At 39.3% G+C, this 27,244-nt stretch overlaps 1 protein-coding gene across 6 annotated transcripts in view; it reads left to right on the top strand.

Moving 5' to 3' along the window:
• LOC140486271 (protein prune homolog 2-like) overlaps positions 1 to 27,244 on the top strand; it is a 417,027-nt gene that overhangs the window by 308,176 nt on the left and 81,607 nt on the right. The window contains exon 1 of one of the 6 annotated variants that reach the window (XM_072585210.1): positions 12,191 to 12,302. The exons of 3 other annotated variants lie outside the window; for them this stretch is intronic. The gene's annotated coding sequence lies outside the window, so the exon portion shown is untranslated. Of the gene's footprint in view, positions 1 to 12,190; positions 12,303 to 13,124; positions 13,144 to 13,178; positions 13,375 to 27,244 lie in introns of those variants that run through there. 2 more of the 6 variants (XM_072585238.1, XM_072585219.1) reach the window with 2 other exon arrangements.

Genomic DNA, 27,244 nt, shown 5'->3' with positions numbered 1-27,244 from the left:
GCTGGAGGGTCCTGCAGGTGTGACATTGATGTAGCATGGTACAGTATGGCAGCATTTCCCCCTCCTTGACTGACCATTGCTAGCAAACTTAAGAGTTGCCTGGCTCTGTATCAGCACTAAGAGGGAAAACAAGGCAGAAACACTGTGCACTTGTAAATTTTGAATGAGGTAATGTGCAAAACAGGAAAACAAGCAGAGATACCGTGGGCATCCAAGTAGGTGCAAAGGATGGGGGGCTGGAGGTGGGTATGTGTGAATGCTAAGAAAACAAGCTGAAAGATGTGAAGTGCGCCCTGCCCTGATGATGCCTGTCATTGCATGCAAAGTAGCCCAGCAGCAACATTGCAATGGTGCACTCCAAAGTGCAGTATTTAAGTGGTGAACTATATTTTAAATGAGGCGAAGAAATACTATGTTGATGTGTTGATGCTGGTAGTGTTGGATGCCAACATTCTTGGGGCATTGCTGCCCATGAGCGTGCCCTGCGACACCAGGGAATGCTTGCCAAGATAGAGACCCCAAGGAGTGAGCAGCGACCTGGAACCAGCAAGCACCTGCTCAGACTATCACTGTCTAGTTTCCCCATGGGAGAACAAGAGATTGCCCACAAGTAGTTCTTCTATAACATGATGGTTGTGTTATTGTGCAACCATGCATTATATAAAAACTGTGCATTAGAAACATGGCTTAAAGTGTTGGCAATGTAATTGCATTTTAAAAGTTTATGCTGTAGAAACTGTCCCCAATTTGTCAGTCACATTCATGTTTATGACCACATGTTATAGCAGAACGATGTGTATTAAAAAAAATGAGAATAGATAATAATGAGATGTCAATGCATGTTAATAGACCTCTTGCTGCTCACTCGTATGATTTTGTTTTCTCTGATTAAATCTTCATGTCAAAAAATTCATTTTTCTGACTGAATTGCCATTGCTCATGTCTGGAAATATTCTGCCCTTGTTTTCCCAATGACAGGTTCATGTTTTGATATTAAGTTCTCAGAACCTTTCAGACAGTTTGGCTTTCCTAATCTCCATTGTTTGGAACTTGTTTGCATTCATTAGCATGTCATAAGTACTCATTAAACCCCAGAATGCTGGAATCACTTTCAGGAGTGCAATTTTGTTTGACAAAAATGGGAGCTGTGTGTTAACAAATCTGATTTTTTATATATATATATATATGAGGCATGTGTTTAATGCATTAGACTGTCTTTCAATCTCTGGTGTATATAAACTATAACAATTATTTATCTCTTTCCTAACCAAGGCATTTTTGTGTGAATGTTTACATTGCTAGAGGGAAGTGTCTCCATGTTGATTAGCTCACAAAGACTCGGTCATATGCAGTCTGGTTAGTTGTTGAAAGCTTAATGTTAGGGGTGAAGCCTAACCAGGCCATCAAGCCAACCCAAGTGAGGCAGCCACACTGGCTGATATCAGCAAAGCTAACAGAAGCATGCCAGTGCAATTGAACTCAAAATGAGGCTTAACTCAAAAGGCTATCTTTTGTGAACCTCTGCTTTTCCCCATGTAGGCCTTTAGGGGAAAAGCAATCAGGTGTGTACATTCTGATGTCATGAAACATTCTGATGGTTCGGGAGCTACTAAGTGTCATAGTAACTTTCCTGATAGATGTGTGAGAGGCAGTGTCACTTTGGTGTCAGTGGTACTACATCAGTAGATGTGATGGACATTGATTTCACATGAGGCATCATATTTGGCACCCAGTTTGCTGTGTATCAGTTCTCTGTGGTGGCACTATTAAAATTCTAGCTCACATTCCTGGGTGCACAAAGCATTGTATAGACAGCAGTATGTACATGTGTGGAGAGCAGTGGACCATTCATTCTTTTGCAGCACTGATGACAGGTTCTCTTGGGCTGTTCATGGGTGCCAGCCTCTACAACCATCTCTGTTCAATCTACCTTTTCCCTGTTCTGTCTCTCTCTCTCTCTCTCTCTCTCTCTCTCTCTCTCTCTCCCCTTATTTTTCTTTGCTCCTCTCCCTTTCTTGGTCTTATTCCTTTGTAAGGAAGTTGTTCTGTAGAACTGCAGCCGTGTCCTTCAAAGATCCCCAGGCATGTAGTTGCAAGTATGAACCATTAGGTGGCATTTGTACCAAATAAGGAATGATGGTTTCTTGAGAGATACCTCTACTCTGGTACTGAATTGAACAGGGAAAATTGCAAAATCAGCTAATCTTTGCCATTGGTAAGCCACCTTTGTGTAGAAATCTGCTTTTAAGTGTGTATTAGCTATAGTTTATTTAAGACTGCCATTTTTGTTTTTAAAAATGTTAACAGTTATCAGTTCACTTTTCTTAAAGACAAGAGACAGAGAAATAAAGTATTCTGTACCTAAGCATAGGTCGATAAATTTTCAACTTTCTTGTGTTTACACTTGCACTGATTTAAAAAGAAAACAAGTTTTTCTAGCTAGAAGATAGTTTGTGAAAGGAATTAGTCTGTCTTCTGTATTACCAGAAACTGGTAATGCTAAATGTCTAAATTCTTTGATGTCCAAAGCTGTTGTCCTTTTGAACTTACATTTGGTTTTCAAATATCTGTCACCATGATTTTAGAGATGTTTCTTTATAAATAGCCCACACGTAGTCTCAAAAACAGAAAATCCCACTCTCAATACCTGAAAAGATGGTGGAAGCGCTATCCTTCCAAAGGGAATTGCATATAGACATGAAAAAGAGAAATTTGCAGGCCATGGACAAAGCATGGCATTATGTAGGTAGCTCAACTTGGCACTGGGATGCAATGGACAAACTGGCTACCTTCAATGCTGCATGAATCTCTGAAGAAGTTATGATAACTCATTACAATTTTGAATATCTCTTAATCTTTCCTGCTCAAAGGAAATCAGTTCCAGTTTCTCTAGCACTCCCTGCCCTTCCTAATAACTGAAGTTTCTCAATGCTGGTATAACTCCAGTAAATCTCCTGTAAACTTTCTGCAAGGCCTTGGCAGTTTTCCCAAAGGGTGGTGCCCAGAACCAGATGCAGTACATTACATGAAATTTTGCCAGTTACTTATATAAATATAACATAATTTTCTTGGTTTTGTGCAATCTGACTCCATTAACAAAGCCAGATGCCTCATATGTTTTAACAATCTTTATCAATTTGTCCAGCCATATTTAAAGATTTGCATTGTCAACACCCAGATCTGTCTTCCAGCACCACCCTCTGTATGAAAAAGTTGCCCCTTAGGTCTCTTTTATATCTTTCCCCTCTCACCCTAAACCTATACCCTCTAGTTCTGGACTCCCCAACCGCAGGGAAAAGACTTTGTCTATTTACCCTATCCATGCCCCTCGCATCCAAATCATTTATGTAAATGACAAAAGGCAGAGGACCCAGCACCGAACCTTGTGGCACTCCACTGGTCACAGGCCTCCAGTCTAAAAAAACTACCCTCCACCACCACCCTCTGTCTTCTACCTTTGAACCAGTTCTGTATCCAAATGGCAAAGTTCTCCCTGTATTCCATGAGATCTAACCTTGCTAATCAATCTCCCATGGGGAACCTTGTCGAACACCTTACTGAAATCCATATAGATCACATCTACCACTCTGCCCTCATCAATCCTCTTTGTTACTTCCTCAAAAACTCAATCAAGTTTGTGAGACATGATTTCCCACGCACAAAGCCACATTGATTATCCCTAATCAGCAGTCCCCACTTTCTCCTAGTTGATTTTAACCTACTGCGAATCCTCTTGCAAGGGTGCCTTCCTTGAAGAAGCTCTCTTCCTCCCTCGCGCTTTTCCAGCAACACATTTTTCAGCTCTGATCTCCAGCATCTGCAGTCCTCACTTTCTCCTATCCCTAATCAGTCCTTGCCTTTCCAAATACATGTACATCCTGTCCCTCAGGATTCCCTCCAACAACTTGCCCACCACCATGGTCAGGCTCACTGGTCTGTAGTTCCCTGGCTTGTTCTTACCACCCTTCTTAAACAGTGGCACCACATTTGCCAATTGCCAATCCTCAGGCACCTGTGATTATCGATGATACAAATATCTCAGCAAGAGGCCCAGCAATCACTTCTCTAGCTTCCCACAAAGTTCTAGGATACACCTGATCAGGTCCTGAGGATTTATTCACTTTTATGTGTTTCAAGACATCCAGCACTTCCTCCTCTGTAATTCTGACATTTTGCAAGGTGTCACCATCTATTTCCCTACAGTCTATATCGTCATATCCTTTTCCACAGTAAATACTGATGCAAAATACTCATTTAGTATCTCCCCCATTTTCTGCGGCATCGCACAAAGGCCGCGTTGCTGATCTTTGAGGGGCCCTACTTCCTCCCTAGTTACCCTTTTGTCTTAAATGTATTTATAAAAACCCTTTGGATTCTCCTTAATTCTATTTGCCAAAGCTATCTCATGTTCCCTTTTTGCCCTCCTAATTTCCCTCTTAAGTATACTCCTACTGCCTTTATACTCTCATAAGGACTCACTCAATCTATCCTGTCTATACCATACATATGCTTCCTTCTTTTTCTTAATTTCTTCTATCGTGCATTGTACAGAGAAAAGATTCAATATGTGGACTCACAGTAACCCTCAATTTCTTTAGTCATCTAGCATTGTAAGTAATCTAATCTAATATTACATTCCCTATACCTACCAACCTTTCCTTTCAGACGAACAGGAATATACTTTCTCTGGATTCTTGTTATCTAATTTCTGAAGGCTTCCCATTTTCCACCATACCTTTACCTGCGAACATCTGCCTCCAATCAGCTTTCGGAAGTTCTTGCCTAAAACCATCAAAATTGGCCTTTCTCCAATTTAGATCTGGTCTATCCTTTTCCATCACTATTTTAAATCTAATAGAATTATGGTCGCTGGCCCCAAAGTGCTCCCTCACTGACACCTCAGTCACCTGCCCTGCCTTATTTCCCAAGAGTAGGTCAAGTTTTGCACCTTCTCTAGTAGGTACATCCACATACTGAATCAGAAAATTTTCTTGTACACACTTACCAAATTCTTCAACGTAAATTAGAACACAGATGTTGGTCACGATTCCAAGACGAAACTATAACATAAGCAGAACAATCTTGTTCAGTGAAACTTGCAATTATACAGATGGATAGCACATTGCATGATATATCCATCTTTTTGCAAATGTTTTTATTATCCTATTTCAGTGGTAATATCAAAAGACAAGATGCATACAGTTTAGCTGCAACTTATTTTGTACAATATAAATTCAACAGGAGAAACAAATTAAAACTGATAAAATACAATGGTCTAAACTTTTAGTAAACCCAAAAACAGGCACAGGATTTATGAGGTGTGATTAGCCCATGCACATGCAAAATAATGCAGGCAACATTTAAAATTCATGCTCATAATGGTCAGTACAATGTAATCAGCATTACTGATTAACATCACTTAACATTTATGTTGCAGGGGATTTATTTCTTTATTAGTTGTCAACAGGATGTGTTCATCCATGACTACACTAGTATTTATTGATTATCTTTAAATGTCCTTGAGAAGGTAGTTGTGGACCACCTTCTTGAAATTTGTAGCCAGTGAGAGTTGAGAATAACCACAGTGTTGTTAGGAATGGAGTTCCAGGATTTTGACCCAGTGACAGTAAAGAAAAAAGCAATATAGTTCCAAGTTGGGATGATGTGTGACTTGAAGCCTGTCTTATAGGTGGCAGCAATACTCACATGCTCATGCAGCCCTTGTCCTTCCTGGTTGTGTAGGTTACAGGTTTGGAAGGTGCTGTTGGAGTAGTCTTGGTTAGTCACCTTGTAGCTGGTATACAATGCTTCCACAGTTTGGTGATTGTGGAAGCACCACATGCATAAGATGGTGGATGGGTGTCAATGGCATTGGTACTTTTGTCCTGGATAGTTTTGAACTTCTTGAATGTTATTGGAGCTGCATTCATCCAGGCAATTGGACATTATTCCATCACACTCCTGAGTGTGCCTTGTAAATGGTGGACAAGATCTGAGGAACCAAGAGGTATATTACTCACTGTGGAATGCCAAGCTTCTGACTTGGTCTTGTAGCCACAGAATTTATAGCTGATCCAGTGGGATAGAGTATACATTTTCAAATCATGATGCTTGATGCTGTTTATGCAACGTGTAACCAGTATTGCCTGTGAGACCCTAGCACTAAGGGGTGTGCTGATACTAATGAGCAAGTGAGATTATCACAGAATGAATTCAAAAATTAAAGAAACTTTCTTGTCACTGTTGGTATAGAGTAATATTAGAAATCAACTTTTCCAGTTCAAGCCTAAATGCTATGCCTGTGGGAAAATCGGGCATATCCAAACAGCATGCAGGAATCATAGAATCCCTACAGAGTGGAAGCAGGACATTCAGCCCATCGAAGCCACACCAACCCTCCAAAGAGCATCCCATCCAGATCCCCCCTCCGCCCGCACCATCTCGCATACCCTATCCCTGTAAACCTATGGCATTTACCTTGACATCCTTGGACACAATGGGCAATTTAGCATGGCCAAACCCCCTAACCTGCACTAATCTTTGGACTGTGGGAAGAAACTGGAGGACCCAGAAGAAACTCATGCAGACATGGGTAGAATGTGCAAATTCCACACAGACTGCTGCCTGAGGTGGAATCTAACCCCATGTCCTTGGCACTATGGGGCAACAGTGCTAACCACTGAACCATGTGCCAGTCCCAGTAGTGGAGTAGAGGAAGTAGTAATGCTCCAGTTATGTATCAGGTCAAGGCTATGTTAAATCTAAACTAATTCAATCATCTTAGAGTCCTCAAAGAAGAATTCAAACAAGGTATGAAGACATTTTCAATAGTATGTTATAAAGGGAGAAAATCAAATCAAATATACAAAAAAAAAGCAGATCTTTGTCTCAGCATGATTGTATACATGTATTATAAAATAAACCAAGAAAGAGATAATCAGAGACATGATTAAAAGTATAAGCTGTTCATAAGAAAATGGGATTGTTGTATATTCTAAGAGTTTAACATTTTGTTATACCACCTCCTCTGTTAGATATGGAAATAGAAGCTGCTGTTATTGAGCAGAAGGTCAGAGCGCCAGCAAAAACATGGAAGAAGAGAGTTATTGGGCTGGAGATGTAAGTCCAGTGCCCACAGTAGAAATAAAGTCAGAGGTTTGCATTTTATTTTCATTGTTGAAAGCACTGCAGCTGTGACTGCAAGGAGAGAAAGAAATCTGAGATGGTGTAGATTAAGCTTATCTCCTTTGGTATTCAAGAGTCAGTATTCTGCAACTGTTTAGAGATAAACTGTTCAAGGAACTGGTGCAGCGCACAGCTATTGCTGCAATGAAAACAGTAACAAGAATTATTTTGGTATCCAAAGGTAGATAAGCATATTGACATATTGGTGAAAAGTTATCTCTCTAAATGAGAAATGATCCAAGCAGGATTCCTTTCATTTCATAATCAAATCCAAGAAATAGTGGAATGTGTAAGTGTTGATTTCTTTTAATTGAAATATTTTAGGCAATAGACAGCAGGTAAGTAAAGGTATCCATGTTCAATATGACAGATACTAACACAACTGAAAGTTTGAGTAGTTGATTCACAACTTACGTTTTGCCAAGAGTTTGAAAAATGTCTAAGCAAAAATTAAGTCAAACACTAAAAAAACCACCATATCACCCAAATCCAACGAGTGTGGGAGAAAGAGAGGACTACAGGTGCTAGAGATCAGGCAGCTTCCGAGGAGCAGGAGAGTCGACTATTCGAGCATAACCTCTTCATCATTCCTAATGTAACGTCGACTCTCCTGCTCCTCAGATGCTGCCTGACCAGCTCATCTTTTCGAGCACCACGCTTTTTGACTCCGTGTACAGAGCTTGAAGGTGTCTTGCAGAATCATTTGATAATAACAAACTTGGCAGTAACTCCCATGTTTCTCTTAGACAATTTTCTGTTCTTTATACAGAGTAACCCACATCTTGCAAGTTATTTACTTTGTCTTACTGTTTCAACACCCGCCTAAGACATGAGTCACTCTTCTACCAATGTTTAGAGGGATACTGTTCAAGGAACCTCAAGAACACATGTATAGTTCCTAGTCCATGTCACATAGGTCCACCCACAGTGTTGTTAGGCAGGGAGTGCCACGAGTTTGACAAATCAACAAACAACAGTATAGTTCCAATTTAAGGCATTATGTAACAAGCAGAAGATGAATCTTTTTGATGTTTTTGTTGTTCTAGGTTGTAAGAGTGCAGGTTTTGAAAGAGTCTTTGCAAATTCTGTTAGTTTATCTTGCATATAAAGTTATACAGCATGGAAATAGTCTCTTTGGCCCAATACATCCATTCAAAGTTTGGGAGGAGATTTGTAGCTTGGGGTGCTCGTTGTTGTGGTTCTGTTTGCCAAGCTGGGAATTTGTGTTGCAGACGTTTCGTCCCCTGTCTAGGTTTATAGTGATCTGTATCTGCTGCTTCCGGTTGTCAGTTCTAGCTGTCCGCTGCAGTGGCCGGTATATTGGGTCCAGGTCAATGTGCTTATTGATTGACTCTGTGGATGAGTGCCATGCCTCTAGGAATTCCCTGGGTGTTCTCTGTTTGGCTTGCCCTATAATAGTAGTGTTGTCCCAGTCGAATTCATGTTGCTTGTCATCTGAGTGTGTGGCTACTAAGGATAGCTGGTCATGTCGTTTCATGGCTAGTTGGTGTTCATGGATGCGGATCATTAGCTGTCTTCCTATGTAGTGTTTTGTGCAGTCCTTGCATGGGATTTTGTACACTACATTGTAATCATTAAAAACACAGAAATAGAGAACACACAACGGATCATCAACGCCACACTCACAGGAATCCGATTCACTAGAGACAACCAACTCCCATTCCTAGATGTGATTGTACAGAGAACACCGAACGGAGAACTCACCACAAAGGTATACAGGAAAGCCACACACACAGACCAAGTCCTAACTATGAAAGCAACCACCCAACAGACACAAGAAGTTGCATCAAGACACTGCTCAAAAGGGCCACAACACACTGCAGTACACCAGAGCTGCAAAAAGAGGAAGAAGAACAGCTGTACAATGTATTTGCCAAAAACTGATACTCCCGCAATTTCATCAACAGATGCCTAAGGGAAAGACAACAGAATGAGGACATACCACAACCCGAAGGACTAGCCACACTACCATCCATCAAAAACATTTCTGAACTGGCAGCCAGACTACTGCGACCACGAGGACTCATAACAGCACACAAACCAACAGCCACTCTCCGACAACAGCTCACCAGGACGAAGGACCCAATACCAGTATGAGCAAAACCAATGTAGTGTACAAAATCCCATGCAAGGACTGCACAAAACACTACACAGGACAAACAGGAAGACAGCTAACGATCCGCATCCATGAACACCAACTAGCCACGAAACGACATGACCAGCTATCCTTAGTATCAGATGACAGGCAACATGAATTCGACTGGGACAACACTACTATTATAGGACAAGCCAAACAGAGAACAGCCAGAGAATTCCTAGAGGCATGGCACTCATCCACAGACTCTATCAATATGCACATCGACCTGGACCCAATATACCGGTCACTGCAGCGGACAGCTGGAACTGACAACCGGAAGCGGCAGATACAAATCACTATAAATGCCAGAGGAAACATCACAGAAGCGCTTCACAGGAGGCTCCCAAGCACTGAGGATGTCACCTAGACAGGGGACGAAATGTCTGCAACACAAATTCCCAGCTCGGCGAACAGAACCACACCAATACATCCATGTTGACGAGGCGTTCTAAACTGAATGAGTCTTATTTGCCTGCATTTGGCCAACATTCCTCTTAACCTCTCCTATACATGTACCTGTAAACATCTTTTAAATGTTTTAATTGTATTCGCCTCTACCACTTCCTCTGGAAGATTGTTCTACACACGCATCACCCTCTGTGAAAAGTTTGCCCGTCATGTCCTTTTTAAATCTTTTCCTTCTCACCTTAATTCTATAAATCTGGACCCTGGAGGTAAGACCTTAGCTATTCACGTTATCTATTTCCCTCATGATTTTATAAACCTCTATAATGCCACCCTTCAGCCTTCTAGGCTGCTAGGGAAAAAAAAGGTCCCAGTCTATAGTACACACTGTTGCCCCTATGTGCTTTGGTGCATTCAAATTAGGAGCAAATGTAGACTTGACTGATCTGATTGTGGCCTTCATTCTGCACTCCTAAATACTCCCATACTCCTTAACTCTCTGGTCAATCAAGGATCCATCTACCTCAGCCTCAAATGTTCAGTGAACATGCCTGCAGTGCACTCTGGGGAAACAAAGTCCACAGATCCCCAAAGACCTTCAGTCAGAACAATGATCCCCTCATGTTTTGTTAAATGAGACACCACTTATTTTTAAATCATGTCCTTTAGATTTAATCTCTTCCACAAAGAAAAATATCTTCCCAACATTTGCCTTGTTAATTCCCTACATGATCAAGTATATGTTTCAATTAGATCACCTTTAATTCTTCTAAACTCAAATGGATACAGGCCAACACGTCCAAATTTTCCTCTTAAGATAATCCTCTTATCCCAGAAATAATTCAAGTGATACTTTTTAAGAACTGTTTGTAATACTATTATGCTCTTAAGTACTGTAGGGAGACCAAAACTGTACACAGTTCTCCAGATATGGTTTCAGCAGCACCCATTGTAACAAAATCTCCCTACTTTTATTTTCTCTTTACAATAAACACTTTAATTTGCCATTCAAATGCTGATAGTGAAAAGCGTGAATGTTTATGGTGATGGATACAAAGTTAGTCAAGTGTTCTACTTTTTCCTGATGGTGTCGATCACGTTGAGATTCATTTGCATTGCCTTCATCTGGACAAGTGGGGAGTATTTCACCTGAATTGTGCCTTGTAAATGGCAAATGTGATTACACTTTCAGGTGGTGAATTCCTGATGTGATGTTTTTAGCCTGCTCTGATATTTGCAGTATGTAAATGGCTGCAGTTATGTTTCTGTTCAGTGGTGAGCCTGCTTTGTTGATGATGGAGGATTCAGTGATTGTAATACTGTTGAATTTCAAGAGGCAATAATTGGCTTCACTCTGGTAGACATGATCAGTGCTTGGCTCACATGGTATAAGAGTCATTTGTAGCTGTTCCATCATAGAATCCCTACAGCATGGAAGCAGGCCATTTGGCCCTTTGAGTTTACACTGACCCACTGAAGAGCATCCCACCCACACTCTTCTTCCCTAACCTTGTAACCCTGCATTCCCCATGGCTAGTCCACCTAGCCTGCACACCCCTGAACACTATGGGCAATTTAGCATGGCCAAATGACCCAAGCTACACAATTTTGAACTGGAACATCCAGAGGAAACCCATGCAGGCACAGGGAAAATGAAGCAAATAAATCAAATCAAAAGGAAGTTCCTCTCCAAGCAGGCCCCTGCTTTAAGTAGATCTAACACAGTAAAGAGTAAACCAGTCAGTCCAGGCCTCCCTGTGGCAACTTCACTCAGTCGGTGAGCCCATGCTGAATTTTCTTCAGCATCATTTGGGTTCGGGTCCTCGCGCCCAGAGCTGTGAAAGTAGCTAAGTGGACTTTGTCTTGTATTCTCTTTTCTAAAATTTCATCTTTTTTCTTTATTATATTATTGTGGAAAGAATGTTATTCTGAACTTTTTATTTCTTTATTTTTCTAATTTATTACTATGATTTTGTATTTTTGAAGGTCTGTAATGCTGGACTTTAATTTCTTTTTCCCTAATTTGTTTTCCCTAAGAATTTGTACTCGAGAATCCGTATCCAAGTCCCTTTGTATCTAAGATAATGCAGTAATGTGGTGACTTGTAAACATTTCATTGTACTCATGTGAGTATATGTAACAAAGCTAAAATCAAGTACCTGTGTATTACAATTACAGTTTTCCCAATCAAATACCTGTGGTGTTGGTAGACGTTACAGTTTTATTTCTATCGCATGCATAGCCCTTTGTGAAGGATCTGCTTCACGGACTAGTTTTCTTTTAGGAATTTTATAAAATAAGCCCCTTAAAGCAGAGACCAGCCTTTGATAAATTCTCATCATTCTCTGATCCATCATTGAACTCAAAACTGCTTTGCTCTTCTTGAAGGGATATTGGGAAGCAGGTGATCATCTGTGTTTTGATGTGTCATCAGTCATGTGATCAGCAGTGTAAAATGGAAGATCTGTGTGAAAATGAGATGCACATAGGATGCAGAGGTTAAAGTAACGAATACAATATATTTTAGTGACCAGATAGTCCACCTCTTTAAAAGGTAAGGGATTTAATAGATTTTTGTTTAATATTGATGTTTGGATAAACAGAAGCTGAAAATATCCATGTTTATTTGTGCCTACTCACAATGAACTGCATGCAACTATCAGTGCTTTCTGCTTCTATTAAATGTAGAGACTACTTCATATATTAAATACTTTTATTTTCAAAGTTCTGTTAGATTCTCTACAGATTCACAAGTAAATTGCACACTGCATTTGAAGTAGTTCATTAAAGGTAGCTTATTTTATCTGAAACAGATGTTAATATTTTTCGTATTATGTTTGTAAAGCTGTGATGTGTGTAGCTTTATATGCTGGATTATAATAGACCACCAAGATTTAATGAGAAAGTATTGTCCTTTGCATGTAGAGTACCAACAATAGAATTCCCGATGAAGTATCTTTCTGATAACCACTTAACTGGTATAAGTCAGTGTAGAATGACTCAAGCATATGATCACATGGATTTCAGACGTGGGCTTAGTCTAGCGTGTGAAAATAGTTTTCACATCATTTTTGTTGACTGTATTATGCAGAAAATTGAAGGTCAACTGTAAAAAGAAAAGCACAAAATTTTTTCTTAATGTCATATACAAAATTTGCAGACAATGTTTGAGACCACTGTGCAAAACAAGTAGATGTTAGGGGAGTAATATAAATATGTCACTTTACTGTTCAGTCTGTGCTTGCTGCTGGTCATGTACCAGCTGCATGGTTGTATTGTGGCCCATTGTCTAAAGCTGAAGCTTCGTTCTTCCTTTCATTCATTTAATCCTTCAAGCCGATTGGCTGCAGATAGTTTCTTTTGTGGGTGGAGAAAGAGAAAAGACCGTGTTTCGGGTAAAGTGTCATGAATTATTTGCTTTCATTTCCTGTAATTTGAATCCACTTGCTAACTTCAAAGATAGGTTTGTTGTTGGGATAAAAAGGTAACAGCAAGCATTGCGAATTTTATCTAAAATCTTGGTTCATTGTAAAGAGGAAGGTTGCCATGGGAAGTATATTTGCATGATTAACAATGACTTTTGGCACGATCAACATTTCTCTTTAGAACTGAAAGTACTTGGAGGGGTAAGTACCTTTATGAGCATAGTTATTACGTGAGAAATATACTTCAATAACTACACTTTATATGTTGCCACATATGTTTTTATATGTTAAATTATGCAGTTAATATTGATAACCACATTAATGGATTTCAGTTTTCAACCAAAGAATTCTAAATTTCAGAACGGAGGCAGAGCATACACATTTTCCTTGTTTGTGGTGCTTGTATTGAAGGCGATTAGACTGCATTATCTCTGTAGGTCATGTTCATGTGTCTGGTTGATCATGGTCCAGAGTCCACAGTGAAGTAATTTTCAAAAACAAAATTTTGTTTTCTAATCTGTGGTGAAACGCTGAACACAATTTCTGATGTTATGAGTTCTGGCAGTGTGAAGATATAGAAACCGCACCCCTACCAAGAAGAAAGGGAAGGTCACTGAAACATTGCTTTCACATGTTTCATTACAGCTTGTACTGTGGAGATCAATAAGCAAATCGCACACTCAGTTATGTGACAGCAGAGATTATAGTGCAAATCTAGGAGTACTGAATGATATACTTGTCTATATTTTCTAGTTTTCACTGTTCGCCTAAGTGAGAGGTATATGATGCCCACTTTATGATAACATTTAGTTAATGGTGTACTCATTTGCACTTCTGGAGTTGAAAACCAAAAACACAGGGAAATTAGGTCAAGGTGAAATCAATAAGCCATTTCTGATTGAAGTTGTAAGACTCAATGGCAGTTTTATTTTTAATCAATTTTGTAGAAATTAATATTGCCAATATCAGCAGACCAACACTTAGGCCTTTTATTATGTTCGTCTTTCCTTCATCTGCCATTTTGCCCAGTTAAAATCATCACTTTGAGGTCAGTATTAAAAATGACATAATGAGGCCTAAACATTTGCCTGCAGCTATCACAATTCTAATATCCAGATTCAAGAAGTGGAGCCGTAAAACAGAAGTAATTAATATGGATCATCAGTAGGTTATCAAAAAATGACACTTTTGTTTTTTTTAAAATGACAAAGATCAATCTTGATGGTTTAATATCATGAAAAGTATTTTAGCTCTCCAGTTTCAACAGCTGTCACATCAAAATGTGCATAAACTGAGCTTCTACCAGGTATGTGCTTTAAAAATCTGTAAAAGATGAATAAGAAAGAGTGGATTTTTTAAAAGAATTATGCTTTTGTGAATGATGAATAAAACTGGGTACGTACATTTCCTGGCTTGGCATTCACAGATACCTAAACTCTTGCCACCTTTGTGGCTGGCTAATTAACCAATGACATTCAGAAGAGATCAGCGAGTTTAAAACACTCCAGCTCTGAAATAAAGAATGAGAACTGTTTTGTACACTGGCCCCATCCTGGCTCTGACCACTTATAGAGTTAAAATGGCCCTCGATCTTTCAGTGTTGGGCTCTAGTAGTACCCCTACCTTTTGAAGCACATGGCCTGGCATCAAGTTGCACTTGTTCTAAAGGTGTGTCATAACACATTTGAACAAGTTGATTGAAGTATCTATAGACCAGCCAAACACTGGGGCTTTTCAGTTGACAGTCATATGGAAAAAGAATATCTCAATGCTATGACATTGCATTTTCATGATAAATGATTACCAACCCAATCTGCCAAAAGTTGTCGGAACTTTGGATAAGGTTATTTTACAAATTTTCCATGCACCTTTGATGCAGTATTATTTACTATAAATTTCAGATGCTAGTTTTTCTAAAATCAAAGGTAAAGTCCACATGAGTACATCGTTTTCAACATTTTGACTACCGTATCTTTTGTAAATGCATATGACGATAAGGTAATTTATATCATGATATAACTGTGCCAGAGACTCTGAACAAAGCATGGAACAGTCTGTACTAGTGAGAAATGTACTAATACAGTAACAGGACAGTATCATGTTCAGTGTTGTAAATAAGAGTTTGCAGAAACTTATCAGAGCCAGACAGCTGTTGCTCATGTGTAAGGAGAAACAATTATAGGCCACAACCTAACAGAAAAGACTAGAATAACCATTTCTCCAATGTACAGCATAAAACCCCGGCAAGCCTCATGGCAACACAAACCAATTTTAACATTGATATAAAAATACTATCTTAACCAAATAGAAATAAATTTAATGAACATGAACTGACCTAAGTAAACAGTACAACCTTCTCATTACCTTTTTTGACATGGAAACGGTCATCATTTTGTCTAGTGAAAGGTGTAGCAATAGTGTACCTTGCTAAAATAGTCATGGGACTGCCAGAAACTGCAGTGATTTGATTAGATTTGTGCCTGTAATTAAGTTTCAGTTCCCAAGACATTAAGAAAAAATGGAATTACACAGGCAAAGTAGAGAAATGTGACTTGGAGCTGAAGACTGAGTTATGAGGAAAGGTGCAAAACTGTTCTTTAGTCATGCAAAAAGGCAATTAGAAGAACCAGACAGAAGTACATAAGATATATTAAAACCTTTGGATAAGTTGTATCCAGAAGAAGCCAAATCATTGTAGTAAGGTGGTCTAAGTTAATACTGGTGGGTTGACTTGAAACAAATATTTTCACAAAAAAAAGGTTCTTCTGATAGTGGAAGGTTGAAGGTTCATTATCCTACAGAGTTTGCTGTTTTGTTTTTGTAGATAAATAATCTAAAAAGCATGAATGGTTTTATTCTTCTAATTAAAGCAAAATACTGCTAATAAGAATTGAACTCCTGTTAACAAATGAACTAACATTTTCTCTAAATCATGTTGCGTTTTTTACTCAGATTAAGAATTGATGAAAGAGTTTTAAATGTGTTGACTTTTTTTAAATTAAATGTTCAGCAACACTAAACAGAATTTATAACGAGTACAAAAAGCTTAGTCATATTTCATTTTAAAATTTTGTTCAGGCTTAGAATAAGATTGACATTTACTGAGCTACTTCTATGTATATCCTATGTGCTATAATAGGCATGAGTATGATTCTAACCTGTAATATATATTAATATGCTAACTAACATCTAGTGTGACTTCAAAATCAGATTCTAATTGTGAATGCAGTATAAGACTGACAGTTAACATGAGAAAAGAAGCAAGAAGGTGATGATGCCCTGGCCGGGAAAGAAGTGCAAAATTATGTGCAGAAGTTCTGAGATATTTCTGAAGCAAGAACATTGAAGTGTATTGAAATCTATATTTACACTGTATTTGAGCTTTATATCTGTATATTTTTATATAAAAGCCTGTAGAAATGTTGCAGTCATTAAGAAAATTATAGCAAACTGATTTCTGTTTGCAGTATTATTAAACTGGGGCAAGATCTTGATCCAGGTATATTGGCCGAGCTATGCTGTTGTGCATCTTATTTTCATGTTGCTGGCCTAGGGGAGGCGATGGCCGAGTGGTGTTTATCCAGAAATTTAGCTGATGTTCTGGAGACCTGACTTCAATTTTCAACACAGCAAATGGTGGAATTTGGTCGAAAGAAAAATCTGGAATCAAGAGTTTACTGATGACTATGAAACCATTACAGGTTGTCAGAAAAACCGTCTGGCTGACTGCAAGAAAGGAAGTCTGTCATCCTCACCTGCTCTGGCCTAAATGTGACTCCAGGCCCACAGCAACATGGTTGACTGTCAGTTGCCCTATGAAATGGCCTAGCAAGCCACACAGTTCAAGGGCAGTTAGGGATGGGCAATAAATGCTGGCCAGCCAGTGATGCCCACATTCCACAAGTGAATACAGCAAAAGATTCCCAGTTTTACTGGCACCATCACACCACCAGACTATTTTTCTGAAGTTGGAGCACAAATGCAATGTCTACCCTCCTGCGAGCAAAGGTTAACCAACAGAAATCATTTCAAGATTAAGTAAGGCCATTGATCAGCAGTCAACTTAAATTTTCTAGTTGGCCTGTGCTCTCCTACTTCCATGGCATCAGGAGCAGGGCATCTGCCTTCAGGAGCCTACCAGTGGCAGACTGAGGTGCCAGTACTTCAAGTTGACTGTGAGTTCTTCCCTACCTCCCTGGTCACAGCTGTAGCTACAGGCTGTCCTGAGGACTGATTCCCACTCCTCAATGATGGTTTGCTAACTCTGGTCATTTTTGTACTTTTAAAGTGCTGAAGATGTGTCTCAGGATGGACATATCCTCTCACTTCCTACCTGCATTGATTGGCTGTCACTTCTCCTCTATTGGAAATCCTGCTTTTAGTCCTCCTGCTTCAAGAGGCCACCTGCTGTCCATATTTGGAAGCACTCTTGCTAATAATTGCTTAGTTCAAGCAAAATCGATGTCGGATGACTATCACAGAGACACTGATGTTAGGTCCTAGATTTAACCCCAGCTTTGTGGTCCAACTCAAACAGATCAAATCTTGTCCATTGTAAAACTCTTTCAATAGATTCTTTAACTCTTCTTATAAATGGTTGCCACCTGATGATAAAAATGTAACATGTATATGTTAAATATTCATAAGCTAATGTCACAGGCTGTCATTTATAAAGTTTTGGTTCTTATTCAGAATCACTATCAGATTGTATTTTCATAAAACGTGAAAACCACTTATACTCAAGTGAGTAATGCATAGATTATCGTTGAGATGGCTGGAGTTCCTTGAAGTGTTACGTTACTTTTAATTATCAAAAATGATGCTTTGTATTTAGGCCTCATTTTTTGATAGCTTAAAGTAGGTTCCAAGTTTTGGTAAGAGTATGCTTGTTACTTGCTACCTTGCTAACTGTCCTGAATTTTGCTGTTGGATATTAATACAGTGTGCTTTTAAAGGAATTGGTATCAACAGGGAACTGAGCCTTTGTGTAAAAAGGCTCTCATTGCACAGTTCTTTGACTGGAAGTACTATTAACCCAGGTAGCATAGTTTGAGCACTATTCAGGTTCTCTCAAGGTTAGCATGGCAATACTGCTACTTTTGACATATTACTGTTATTTTCACCTCCATTTCAATCTCAAATGATATGTTTAGGAGTGTCATATTAATCAGATAGAATGTGTACCTATTAATTATGTTAAATTGAATTTGAGGAGAGTTGCTATCCTTCATATCTCTTGTGGACCGCATCAGTACTGTAATTAATTTCTTTACTTTTAGAACGAATGATGAAAGAAAATAGGATTTGTGTTCTCATTTTGGGTTTTAGGGATTGTGGGACTGAAGTCGTTTACCACCAAATAACTTATATCAATCTCACTGTCTTACAACCAGGGCTAGACATATGTATTGTTTGAACAGCTAACAGCCAGCTTGTCCCACTCTGTTACTATTTCCTAGAATTTGTTCTATGGACACTAAGTTACTTCAGTACCTTGACAACCAATTGTTCAAATGACTTCTGCTCACTGCACAAACATAATGCACCATGATTGATTTCCTAAAAAAACTGTAAGAAACAGCAGCAAATTTACTGACCAATAATTAAGAATGCTCCAATTATCCTCAACAAACTGAATTCTGCAAAAACATTTCTGAAATATTTTACTTGTTCTTTATTAAGATAGAAAACTGAGAAAACACTGAAACCTACAACATTTGCAAAAACCACACTTTGAATAAGTTAGTGTAAATAACTAAAGAAGAATTGGACGTGGCAAATTTTTGTTGCAATCTCACCCAAAAAAGTTATCCTCTCTCAGTTCATCCTACTGTGTAAGATTAAAATGAGATGAGCTATTTTCTTTCCCAGATTGCCAGTTGACCAACAGATCGTTCCCCTATCACACAGTGGTTGCATTCTGGCGAAACTTTGCATAATAGAAACAATGGGGCCTATGGGAAAAGTAGGTTAGGGGCAGACCAACAACAAATATCACTGACAATTGCACAAAGATCACCCAAACACATAACACAAAGTTTAGCACTGTCTGAATGAAACTTTAAATCATATTTATTAGCAAAACAGAAGGAAATTTAACACATTATATTGGAAAAAGTATTGTTAATGCAGGGGCATCATCACCACCACCTTCGTGTCAAGCTGTGGTTGATTGTCTTCTGACTGTGTTTCTTGGGGGTTGGTTTAGATCATCTTAAATGGATAAAGCTTTCTCTTCTGTGGTGAGAAAGGTTGTCCCAGGTGGCTTTTTTGTTTGATCATCTATCAAACACGTAGAAGCCTCTCCATCTCCTCAAGCTCCTTTGGCCTTGTCCTCCCAGATTTGCTGGTACTCAGACTTGTTCTAGTAATACAGCTTGCTTTAAACTTTGTGGCATTGCCTCTAATGGTGCGTAAGGTAGATTCCGTCATTCCCGTTAAGCGAGCTATATTACGTGTTTGCTCCTTATGCTAAAAACGCTCAACAACATTTAACTTCTCTTCTAGTGTTATAGCCTTTCTTTTGTTTCACCACCTGCAGTTTTATCACCAAGACGCTTCTTGCCACCATTCTTGTCATTATGCCCTTCCATTTTTGCAAATGTCGGAGTAGATTGAGTGATATGCAGATACAAGGACCAATTAGAAAGACAAATAGTATGTATAAGAATAATGCATTCCTGCCGGAATTATACAGGGCCTATACAGGAATTATACAAGAATATTCTTGTCTCAGAAGCATTCATAAGTTTAATTTTTGAGATGAAGCTGCTCAATGTATAGTATTGTACCTCTCATGCTGTGACAGCAGCTGACATTGGCGCATGCGCGGAACCAAGCATGTGAAGCATTCACCACTGGAATCTCACTATTGCAAACAGAGGTAAGCATTCTTGAATGTACGATTCCCAAATGCTTCAGCGACATTATAGTCAAATCGCACTGCCAAAACACACTTTATATGAGAACTACCTGTATTTCTAACTAGCCCACTGACGATCATGTCACTATATCTAGGGCCAAACCAGAAAGAGTGTGTTTCAGAGTCTTTGCTCAAATTGGAAACTGAATAGGCTAAGATTCTTGCAACTTTTTAAGCTTTTGTCAAAATAATAGTGTTTGACATTACTACAAGATTCTTTTGCAATTCTCCTCACCTTAAGGAGATGCAGTGCATAATGGTAATGCCACTGCAGTGTCATTAATGTTTTGGGAAATATGGATTTAATTGTCGTCATGGTAGGTGGCGAAATCTGAATTTGATTTTTTTTTAAAATCCTGGAATAAAACCAAATAACTATTGTCAATTTGTCATAAAAATCCATAAGACTATAAGAAATAGGAACGGGAGTAAACCTTCACTCCCTTGAGCCTGTTTCCCATTCAATAAGATTATTGCTGCTCTGACATTTCTCACATCTATTTTCCTGTGTTTTCCCCATGGCCCTGATTCTGATACTAATCTGAGTCTTAAATATACACAAGGATTCTGCTTCCAAAGCTCTCTATGGCAAGGAGTTCCAAAGACACACAATCCTTTGAGAAAAGAAATGTTTTCTTGTGTCAGTCTTAAATTGACACTCTTTATACTGAGACTATAACCTTTGGACCTAAACCTTGCCATGAGGGGAACCATCCTCTCAAGCCCCTTAAGAATCCAAGATGTCTCAATGCGATCACCTCTCAATCTTCTAAATTCCAATGAGAACTGTCCCACCATGCTTAATTTCGAAGACAATCCCTCCATACCAGGGATAACTGCCTCCAAAGAAGTAACATCTTTCTTTAAATAAGGGAACCGAAACTGCTCAGAGTACTCCAGATATGGTCTCACTCGCACCTTGTAGAGTTGCACTGGGACTTCCCTACTCTTATACTTCAACCTCCTTTGAAATAAGGGTTAAAGTTCCATTAGCCTTCCTGATTACCTGCTGTTTCTGTGTGCTAGCTTTCTGGGTTTCATGCAAAGTACTTCAAGTCCTTTTGTGTTATAACTTTCTGCAGTTTTTTTTTTCCTTTTAAATAATACTCTACTTTTGTTTTCCATTCCAAAATGAACAACTTGAAATGTTCCCATATTATACTCCTTTTGACACTTGTTTACCCACTTACCCTATCAATATCTCTTTGTAAGCTGTTTGCATCCCTCTTGCAACTTTCATTTCCACCTATTTTTGTGTCGTCTGCGAATTAGGCTGCAGTATATTAGTTTGTTTCCTTCAAAGTTGTTCATACATGTGTTAATCAGTAGTGGTTGCCATAGAACCCCACTGGTTCCAGGTCACCAACCTACAAAAAAATCCCTGATTACCACTCATTGTTTCCTGCCCATGAGTTAATCCCCAATCCATGCCAATATCCTACCTCCAATATCAATTGAGTCTTATGATTTAACCTTTTGTGAGATGCTTTGTCAAATGCCTTCTGGAAGTCCAAATACAACAGGTTTACTGGTTCCTCTGTATCCACTCTGGTTGTGACTTCCTCAAAAAACTCTGACATATTAGACACAATTTCCCTTTTGTGAAGCCATGCTGACTCTACTTAATTGGATTATATGTTTCTAAATATTCAGCTATTACTTACTTAATAACCAATTCCAATATTTTACAAGAATGGGTGTTAGGCTATTTGGCCTAAAGTAACGTTTTTTTTTTGCCTTGTCCACTAATATCCTCTTGGGGAGGAGATGTTCCACCCTTACCTAGTTAGGTCTGTATGTTACTCTAGACCCACAGCAATTTCGTTGACTCTTAACTGATCTCTGGGCAATTTGGCAATAAGTGCTAGCCTAGCCAGTAATGCATACATTTCATGATTTTTTTATTTAAAATAAAAAGTATAGCATTTAAAATGTTGATTGGTTGAGGAAGTTTCCTAATAGGGATATCTCTCTCTCTCTCTGTCTGTCTGTCTCTCTCTCTCTCTCTCTCTCTGCTTGTTATGAGTTAATAAATAACTTGTGGGTTACAATTATCTGCTCTCAGCAAGGTAAGCACAGTCAGCTTACCTAACTGGGTACCCAATGTGAATAGCCTGTGAGGGACTGCATTAATTGTGAATGATCGGGAAATACATAAAAGCATGAAATGGGCCAGAATATAGGAAACAAAAGTGTGACATCACCTATTTCCCAGAGGACTGTACTAATTCCCCCCTCCCCAGATGTTCCTTAAGACTTAGACTGATGACAACTGAACATTTGCAGTCAGCATCATCAAAATATACAGAATTATTTGTTGCTGCAACAATCCCCACTGCAAAGAGCAAACTGCTGGTTAGAGGAGATCACCCACATTCTCTTCAGGTGATCTACATAGTTTATTAATCAATCATGGAACTTGCAAAATGAAGGAGAAAATCCTCTGGACTCTGGAGAAAGGGAGCACATTTAATAAGGCAGAATAGGATAGGAACTGGATAGGAATAATGTGATCAAGGATAGTCAGCATGGTTTTGTGAAGGACAGATTGTGCCTCACAAACCTTATTGATTTCTTTGAGAAGGTGACTAAGGAGGTGGACGAGGGTAAAGCGGTAGATGTGGTGTATATGGATTTTAGTAAGGCGTTTGATAAGGTTCCCCATGGTAGGCTACTGCAAAAAGTGCGGAGGTATTGCATTGAGGGTGAGTTAGAGGTTTGGATTAGGAATTGGCTGGCTGGAAGAAGACAGAGGGTAGTAGTTGATGGTAAAGGTTCATCTTGGAGTGCAGTTACTAGTGGTGTTCCGCAAGGATCTGCTTTGGGACCATTGCTGTTTGTCATTTTTATAAATGACCTAAAGGAGGGGCTAGAAGGTTGGGTGAGCAAGTTTGCGGATGATACGAATGTCGGTGGAGTTGTTGACAGTGAGGAAGGATGTGTCAGGTTACAGTGGGATATAGATAAGCTGCAGAGCTGGGCAGAAAGGTGGCAAATGGAGTTCAATGTGGGTAAGTGTGAGGTGATTCACTTTGGTATGAATAACAAAAGGATGGTCGGATACTTGGTAGTGTGGATGAGCAGAGGGATCTTGGTGTCCATGTACACAGATCTCTGAAAGTTGCCACCCAGGTAAATAGTGCTGTGAAGAAGGCATATGGCGTACTGGCTTTTATTGGTAGAGGAATTGAGTTCCGGAGTCCTGAGATCATGTTGCAGTTGTATAAGACTCTGGTGCGGCCACATCTGGAGTATTGTGTGCAGTTTTGGTTGCCATACTATAGGAAGGATGTGGAGGCACTGGAACGGGTGCAGAAGAGGTTTACCAGGATGTTGCTTGGTATGGTAGGAAGATCATATGAGGAAAGGCTGAGGCACTTGGGGCTGTTTTCATTGGAGAAAAGAAGGTTTAGGGGTGACTTGATAGAGGTGTACAAGATGATTAGGGGTTTAGATAGGGTTGACCATGAGAACCTTTCTCCACTATGGAGTCAGCTATTACGAGGGGGCATAGCTTTAAATTAAGGGGTGGTAGATATTGGACAGATGTTAGGGGTAGATTCTTTACTCAGCGAGTCGTGAGTTCATGGAATGCCCTGCCAGTAGCAGTGGTGGACTCTCCCTCTTTATGGGCATTTAAACGGGCATTGGACAAGCATATGGAGGTTAGTGGGCTAGTGTAGGTTAGGTGGGCTTGGATCAGCACAACATCGAGGGCCAAAGGGCCTGTACTGCGCTGTATTTTTCTATGTTCTATGTTCTATAATAGTGTTGGACCAGAACCTCGCCATTTTCCTGTCCTTGCCTGAATTAAGCTCCAGTTGGAACACTCAAGCTTCACCTTCCTGCTTTGCAATTATACAGAACTTAAACTGATCAATTAACAAACACATGAGCCTTAACCCTTTCAGGCTGCAATTTGCGATGCTTATTCTGACAAAAATTAAACAGAGCACCTTATGTGAAAGATGGAAAGAAAAGGATTGGGACTGCATGCTGTCTGCAGACAACAGTCAGGAATGCATGGAATCCAATGCAGGTATTCACAGAAAATCATTTTTGCTTGGTCAGTATTCTGTCATAGAGTCATTGAGATATACAGCACAGAAACGGACCCTCCAGTCCAATGCAACCATGCTGATCAGAGTCAAATAGATGAAACATCTGTTTGACTCTGATCGGAATTGTGCAAAAATTGGTTGCTGCATTCGGTAAATAATGGTAATTTAAAACCAATAACTTGTTCATGTAAATAGCACCTTAAACATAACAGAATATACCAAACCACTTCACTAAACCTTGTCATTATTCACTACATCAAATAAGATGATATTAAGGCAAATAACCAAAAATTAGTCAGAAGTTAATTTTAAAGACTGTCTTATTGGAAGAGAAATAGGCAGAGAAGAATTTGGTAGAAATGGGGATTTTCTAATGCCCAGAATTCAAAGGCCAAAAACATCTTGGAAAGTTTTTCGGCTGGAGAAGATGCCAGAGATAGGGAAATGCAAAGGTGTGGGGAGGTTTGAAAATTAGCATCAGAAATATACGATGAGGCATTGTTTAGCCAGGAGCCAGGGGGTGAACTGAATTTATATGCGAATATCAGTTTACAGCTTGCATGCTTGAAATCATGATTTTAGTGCCTGGTTATAAATGCATATATAGCATAGGATGCTGCATAGGAATAATGGGTGATGAGACTTGGAGTGTGTTAGGGAACAGGGAAAGTGTTTTGGATGACTGAAGTTTACACAAAATTGAGTTGACTAGGTGTTACCTATGCGATGTAAATGCAAGTTTATTTTCTTTAGTGTTGCCTTTTTTTTAACTTTCTTTTGAAATATATGTTTCATAATTCCAAGCAGAAACTGTTCATAAAAGCTTTCATTTCCATTCCATCATTATTCCAAACATAACAATTGACTGAATCATATCATGTAGCGGTTCTAATTTATACATGTGCCTTGTATCTGGCAGAGGGGTTGTAGTGGAATGGTTGGGCAGGTGAGTGTGTGTGAAATGGTCTCTTTATAACCAAGGAGAATGAGATATATTTCTGGAAAAGCTCAATAGGTCTGGCAGCATCTGTGAAGAGAAATCAAAGTTAACCTTTCGGGTCCAGTGATCCTTCCTCGAACACAACTCTGATTTCCCTTCAAGATACTGCTAGACTTGCTGAGCTTTTCCAGCAATTTCTGTTTTCGTTTCTGGTTTACAGCATCTGCAGTTCTTTCATTTTTTATTCAGAACATCTCTCTGTCTGATTTAGTAGCTACACTCTCCATCTTCCCTTCTTTCCCGATGGTCTCTAAAGCTATTGTTGCTGAGATTCAACTGTTAAAGTACAGATTTGAGATGGCCCAGGTAATCCTTTGTGGACTCAACCTGTGAACATAACATTGATAGCTATAAGCCAAACTAACTAGGTTCTAGTAACCCAGGAGAGTAGGATATCAGCTCAAGAGCCCTAGCAGCTACTCTACTGTACTGTCACAAAGTGGCTTCCTTTATACTAAACACTGTATGTTCTTAATTAGACAGATAACAGTGAAAGACAATAATTTGTAAGGAAAAGAATTTAATTGTCAGGTCTGTATGCACTTGACTGATCACTGCTACAGGCCCTGAGCCATTCATCAGGTGGGGAAAAATAAATCCGACCGAGTTAGGCGTCTGCTGGTGAGATAAGTTCCTATCATAAAGAACTAATTGGAGGGGTTCATAAAGTAACCTTGTACAGCTTGCATGTCAGACACCATTGTTTCACAAAATGGTTCCTTAGCAAGGAAGGCAAACTTTTGACCATAAAATGGCTTCCTGACTGAATGTGTCAGAATCTTTTTAATGTTAAGTTTAAAATTTTTTTTTAAGCTAGGAGCAGACTCCTGCTTTTTATCTTAAGCACAGAATCATTCTGTACCTGAGGCTGAGATGTTACTGTAAGGTTGTATTTAAATTGGTTCGTTTGAATTGAATTAACATGCTTTCTTTCCAGGGCTGTGATTCCAAATCAAATAAGGCATAAGATCTGATAAGTTAGAATAGACAGTGGGGCAGTCATGGTCTGTACGAACAGCAAGTAAGTTAAAGCTTCGTCAGTATTAACTTTTACAGAGTTTGTATTTCACAACCAGTAATGGCTACTCAACATCATCATAATCTCTCAAAATGCAATTCCATTCAATCCATTGCAAGTAAGCACAAAGAGTTAATTTTCTACTGGCTTCAGCAGTCTCAGCACTAAAATGGTCTCTCTCTCTCTCTCTCTCTCCCTAGTGTCCTTTTGAACTCTCAAGTCAGGGACTTGTAACAGAAAAGTTTTTTTTCCCCCTCTGCATCTGCCTAGCTTGCAAGGGTAATAAGAATCCATTATAATTGATTAGATTAGATTATTTACAGTGTGGAACAGGCCCTTCATCCCAACAAGTCCACACCAATCCTCTGAAGAGTAACCCACCCAGACCTATTTCACCTCTGACTAATGCACGTAACACTATGGGCAATTTAACAAGGCCAATTCACCTGACCTGCACATCTTTGGACTGTGGGAGGAAACCGGAGAAAACACACGCAGACACTGGGAAATTGTGCAAACTCCACGCAGACAGCCACCTGAGGTGGGAATTGAACCTGGGTCCCTGGTGTCGTGAGGCAGCAGTGCTAACCACTGAGCCGCTGTGCTGCCCCGTGATAGGACCTGACGGTTAATTAAAAAGCTTTTGATACCGGATTTCATTTCGAGGTCCGAATCAAACACTGCAGTAATTTCACAAGGGAACAGCCGTGAATGTTATCATTCGGTGGTTAAAGCAAAAGTTTTTAATTGCCTTAGAGCATCCTGTTATCACTTGTTTTCTTTGGTGCTGCCTTTTTTTTAACTTTCCTTTTAAATAAATGTTTCATAATTCCAAGCAGAAACTGTACATAAAAGCTTTCATTTCCCTTCAGTCATTATTCCAAACATAACATTTGGCTGAATCATATCATGTAGCAGTTCTAATTGCAACTTGTATCTGGCAGAGAGGTTGTAGTGGAATGGTTGGGCTGGTGAGTGTGTGTGAGGTGGTCTTTTTATAACCAAGGAGAAGTCAGATATATTTCTGGAAAATCTCAACAGGTCTGGCAGCATCTGTGGAGAGAAATCAA

This window comes from Chiloscyllium punctatum, chromosome 2 (assembly GCF_047496795.1).
Source record: "Chiloscyllium punctatum isolate Juve2018m chromosome 2, sChiPun1.3, whole genome shotgun sequence".
NCBI classification, from domain to species: domain Eukaryota; kingdom Metazoa; phylum Chordata; class Chondrichthyes; order Orectolobiformes; family Hemiscylliidae; genus Chiloscyllium; species Chiloscyllium punctatum.
The sequence above is the reverse complement of the archived record's forward strand: the minus strand, read 5'-3'. Positions and strand labels throughout refer to the sequence as shown.